The sequence below is a fragment of the Chenopodium album genome, chromosome 3, assembly GCF_948465745.1.
Source record: "Chenopodium album chromosome 3, dcCheAlbu1.1, whole genome shotgun sequence".
Classification (NCBI taxonomy): domain Eukaryota; kingdom Viridiplantae; phylum Streptophyta; class Magnoliopsida; order Caryophyllales; family Amaranthaceae; genus Chenopodium; species Chenopodium album.
In genome coordinates, this window is record NC_137836.1 from 44,020,570 (window position 1) to 44,026,288 (window position 5,719).

The 5,719-nt window shown below is 31.4% G+C and overlaps 1 long non-coding RNA gene across 1 annotated transcript; it reads left to right on the forward strand.

Annotated features, from left to right (window-relative positions):
- The first annotated feature begins 300 nt into the window (after positions 1–300).
- On the forward strand, positions 301–5,143 carry LOC145623966 (uncharacterized). Its single transcript, XR_014110345.1, has 2 exons — positions 301–726; positions 4,853–5,143. It is a non-coding gene; the product is annotated as an uncharacterized LOC145623966 (long non-coding RNA).
- The last annotated feature ends 576 nt before the right edge of the window (positions 5,144–5,719 follow it).

Genomic DNA, 5,719 nt, shown 5'->3' on the forward strand with positions numbered 1-5,719 from the left:
ACGATGCCTCCACCGACGCTTCCTACCTCTTAGAGTCAGTCTACGCCATTTGCCAGTTGGACGGGTCTTGCTTTGAGTTTGACACTACTACAAATCCCTTGGTTTTTCGACGCTATTGGATCGACACTGTATATTAGACGTCAATATACAAATATATATCTCGTATATTTTGGACGCTTTTTCACGTCGAAGTAAAGACTCCACGGTGAAAAGCGTCTAGAACTTCATGTGATGCACACGTGACTTTAATTAATAAATAATAAAAGCTATGTGGAAAAACTACCCACTTAATAGTACACCTCTCCCTCAGCATAAAAACTTCCTCCATGAACCTAAACCTAATTACAGAGCACTCATCATTTTCGTTAGAATTTCTTCAGTTGGATTGATTTTGCCTGAAAAAACCACATAAAAATTCAGCAAATCAGGCTTTAATTGTGGTAGTTTCCTTCCTCTACTCGTTGCTATTATCTTTTTGATCTTTATCATAATTTTGTTACTTTTTTTCCATTTTGCTAACATATCATTCGAATTTATCTGCTATGTCTTAATCATCAACTTTTTCTTTGATTTTTTTTTTTCTATAGTTGTTCTTTGATTTTCGCTTCCATCCCCTCTTTCTTTTTCATGTTTCTGCTTCCAGATCTACCACAAATTAGGGGGAAAAAATTTGATGATTTTTCCAGTTACCTATCTCAATTCCTTCGGCAATCTAAGCATTAAAAGGTATATTCTTTTATTTTAAGTTTCCATACTTGGAAGTTGCAATTACCAGATGTTACTTGTTTCAAAACCCTAGGTTATAGATCGATCTTGTTAAATTTCTATACTTCAATTAAATCTTCTAGTTTCTACATATTTTTTTATACATTAGTGGATTGCGAAGTTCATTTGTTTAGCTCTATTTCATTATGGTATGAAAAAACTTGACATTGAAATGTTTTGCTGAATAGAGTTTTTAAAAAAAAACATTGCTCTTAGATGTCGAAGAATCAATTGTAAAGGTATCACATAAACTACTAATTTATTTTATATATAACAAGAATTTGATATGAATATTATCCATTTAATAAGCTACACTCTAGAGTATTTTCAACTAACTACTGGTGAACTTTAGTAGCAATAGTGACATAGAGGCGGATATGACTAACCTTTGTAGCCTTGGTTCTATTCATTCATGATTGTTGTACTTGGTATTTGTAATCAATTTATTGTCAATTATCATTTCTCACTATTTTTTAATTGGTGTTACTCATCTTTATTTTCTTTTTCTCAAAGATCTAGCATTTTATTGTTGTTAATTATTTTTAGAAAAATTTATTGATCTTTTTGTCAAAAGAGCCAATGCCTATTAACTCAATACAACTTTAATTTAAGTAAACAAGCTCTTGATGAATTTTTATGCTTCAAGCCGAGAAAAAACTTTCTCTAATTTATTGGGTTTAAGGTTGATTTTATCCTATTCTTATCACTCTATTAGTTAGACCTTTGTACGTAGTTAGTTCCATTTTTCAATATTAATATAAATAAGAGGGAAAACTTTTGTTTGATGTTGAGTTATACTCTGAAGTTGTAACGTGTTAGCTTAAATTAAACTTTTAAACACAATATTATAATTTGTACGTAGTTAGTTCCATTTTTCAATATTAATATAAGCAGACTGTTTAGCTAGAGGTGTATGCTAAAATAATTTTGTGTCGGGCCTTATTTTTTAGTGTCTTTATAATTTTATACATTGAATATCATGAATGTCATTCTATGTTGTGACTTTTAAAGTTCTGTTTTAAAATAGAATGGATTATTTAGAAGGATGTCTATTTTGGCACATTTGTTAATTAGGTAATTTTAATTAATATTTTGTGCGAAAAGTTTGGTCTTTCTCTGCCAATTCTCTCTAGGGTAATAGAATGGATAAAGCTGATTTCAGTTTATTTTCCCGTTGTTGCCAAGCCTTTCTTTGCCAATTCTCTCTTGGGTAATTTTTCCCTCAAAAGTTTGTTTTTCATGCTAATATTAGACTGGTTGTTTCTTGGATGTTCAATTTTTCGTGAAAGTTAAAATTACCTGGATATTGGACTCTGTCCAGCTCCTCTCCTTAAATTGACATGCAATGTTAGTTATGTTTTGTGAGATATCTTAACTTAGAGTTTTGAATATAAAAGTTTGGTATTATATGCTTGAGCTTGCATGACAATTGTGCAGGTAATGACTCCAGTCTATGTCATCTTGAGGCTATAGAGTCAGATCATCTTAGTGTAAAAGCGATCATATGTTGAATTATATAATCTAGTATAAAGTCAAACTCATGAGATTTGTTGTTGGGTAGTTGATTAAAATTTTATGAAACCTTAATTAATTGTGTACAACATGTGAAATGCATATGCTATAGAAGTTGTAGAACATAACTATTGTTTTAAAACACTGTTTTCTTGTTTACAATCTGGTTTAAGAGGGGCAGTAACTCTGAAGGCAAATACATGCAGTCATTTTGCTAGTCCCTTCATGAAAATTATAGGTCTCAAAAAGTTATCCAATCTAAGCTCAAGAATTTCTCAATGTGGAACTTTTTGCTAGGAATTATGCCTTCTAGAAATTTGTGGTATGCTGGCTTAAATCTATCGGAGCAGGGCTAATTTTTTTACTTGACGCTTGTTTGGGTTGTTGTGTTGAGTTGGGTAGGCTTGTTGTATTGAATACTCTAGTTGTTCGTATTTCTATTAGTCTATATTTCCTCCAATTAATTATATTTAGTTGAAAGAAGTATGGTTGTGTTCTTGCATTGTAAACAAATGCTTGATGATTTTTTGTGCTTTACTGTATATTAAGGGCCTGTTCTGACTGACTAACTGACTGACTGAGCTGAGCTGAGCTTAGCTGAGACGTAAGAGAACAGGCCCTAAGTTACTAGAAGTAGGGGAAGGATTTGTTTGTTAGTTACGTGTTATACTAGGCAAGAATTTTACTAGCAAGAGGTGCAAAGATTAAGAGGATTTTTTTTCAGCAAGAGGTCAAAACAACAAGAGTTGGTTTCTTACTTGGATTCTTCACAGGTTTTCAGTCCTAACCAGTAATAATTGTTTATACAAATTCATATTATTATAAAAAATTGCAGGTTCATACCGATTTTTATGTGCATTATAGTTTGTCGAAATCCCTAATTAGATGCTTGCTAGTTTTAGGAATTGAGGATTTAACGATTTGCAAATTATTGAATTATAGGGGTTAATCCTGAAACAATGATCTATAGTAGTTTATTCTTGGTTTATTAGTATGATTTTGTCCTTTCCCCTGATATTTTTGGTCCTTATGATCGTTCTTCCATGTTTGAGATTGATTATTAGGTCTTAATTGTGCTTAAAGTTGGTTCTGTAACATTTTATTTTACTTTTTGTACCCGGAAGATTTTAGGGCATTGTTTATGAATGAAGTATCATTCGATTGTCTATAAGGAATTTCTTATCGTCCATGTGCTGATTTGTAAAATATACATACTAGATTTATTATTAAAGGTTGTTTATATCAATTTAAGTTCTTTTATTCATTCACTAATTTGTTTTATACTACTTCGTAGATAGAATTAGAATCCCTCTGATCAACAATCTATTACTCGCAGTAAAAAAAAATTTAGTGCTAATTCTGATTTTGCTTTTGTATTAATAATGTTATTTTGATCATATTTGCCACAGTAGAATAAACCAATGTTCCTATGAATACTGTCATATAACTCAAATTACTCTTTAAGACAATTTCTCTTTTTGGAAACAACCTCTAAATTAAGTTAAAATAAACTAATGTTCCTATGTATACTCTTTATATTATTGTTACCAAAATATTAAACATGGGTACTTCAATTGGCAGCCATACCCCCACACAAGTACGTTATGGGGTATTGTCGTATTGGGCACATTGCTTCTTTATTCATTTAAACTTATATTTCATGATGGTTTTTAAAGATGGTGCTTCTCATCTCTAATCTTGCATTCGTAATTATGCCGGTATTATTTCCTCGTGAATATCATAATGGATCAATGGATTATTAATCATGTTGGATATTTTTGCACAACACGCCATTTTCTGACCTGCCATTTGTTTATTGATGATGTTGTTCCCTTTTTTGGGACTCTTATTATGGTTGTCTATATAATCCTATTTTCTAGGAACTTTTCTCCTACTAATGGGCATTGTTTGATTTAGAAACTTGTCTGCTTGAAGTTGAAAATTTTTTTATGGTACCTGACTTGTTTGTTATGATGGAAACCTGGCAGTGATATTTGATCTCATCTGTTCTTGAAGTCTGGATTTTATGAACTAAATCTGTCTTAACTTGCTGTGTTGGTATATTTCTGCTTACCATTGTTTTGACTTGCAGGAGCTTGAGGAGAAATGAATTCCTGAACTGAATTCAAAGCTGAATTTCAGATATGAAGTTCAAAACTGAAAATCAGATTTGAAATCAGAGCTGAAATTCAGAATGCTTGTGTGAGTGTGTGTGTGTGTAAAATTCAGAGCTTGTGTGTGTGTGTATAATCAGAATGCTTGTAATGGCAATTCTACAGCGTTGGTTATAGTTGTTTTTCCAGAATGCTTGTAATGGCAATTCTACAACTTGGAACTTGGGTAAAATGATAAGTATATCTGAATTATGCTAGAACAATAGCAACAACAAATTGTTGTGAAATAATCAAAGTTATAATTATATATGTGCAAAAGGGAGTGTGTGTGACGTAGTCGGCTTCATTTGTTATTGTGATGTATATTTCAAGTCGATGTCTATGTGAATTCTTGAATCTTGAGCCTATATTGTGTAATAATGTACTAATATATACTTTGTATTGTTTTTTTTTTTTTGAAGATTAGAAAAGGCAATGTAGGTGCAACAATAGAATAGGCCGGGACATTTGAGCATCAAAACAAGCGACTATATCGGATCGTCTATAAGGCATCATCTATCTATTTTTGTTTTTAGTTTTATATTAGTGATGTATTTATTTAGAGACAAGCTACTATAATATGCGACATTTTTTTTAATTTTTATTAATAAATTGTGTTGATGTTTTCTTTGACAAATTTTGTAATTAACTACGTACTATTATTATTGTTGATTAATTATTTTTTTTTTATATTTAAATCTAGTTATATAGAATATTTATTTATTGTAATTGTAATGTTATTAATTTAATTTATGATAAATTTAAATAAATATAATGTATGTATATGATGGTAATAATTTAATAAAAGGAAAAAAAGCTTTAAAAAATTCTAGACGCTTTTTAATGTCTATGCATTTTGCACATTTTCATATTTCAAGAGTTTCCCGCCATACCATAGGCTGACACGAATAAACGCAAGACAACAAAAAGCGCCAATAAATTTGAGTATGTGGACATGTAAAAGCGTCGCTAAAAAACTACACAAATTTGGAATAATGCGCGAAATAAGTATTTTCCGACACTTCGTATATTAGTTAGGACACATAAAAGCGTCGATATTCTCGACGCTTTTTTGTGTCCCTCAAAATTAGCAACTCACATATTCTCGACGCTTTTTAGCAACGTCGAGAAATATTTTTGCGACGCTTTTTAGCGTCAAAAAAAGGCCTAAAAGCGTCCAAAAAACACGCTTTTTGAAGTAGTGACTGCTACTGGAGTTACAGGGACTAGTAGGGATACTACTCCTCGTACCCGGATGATGGCGGGACTCTTTGGCTCACCGCTCCTGT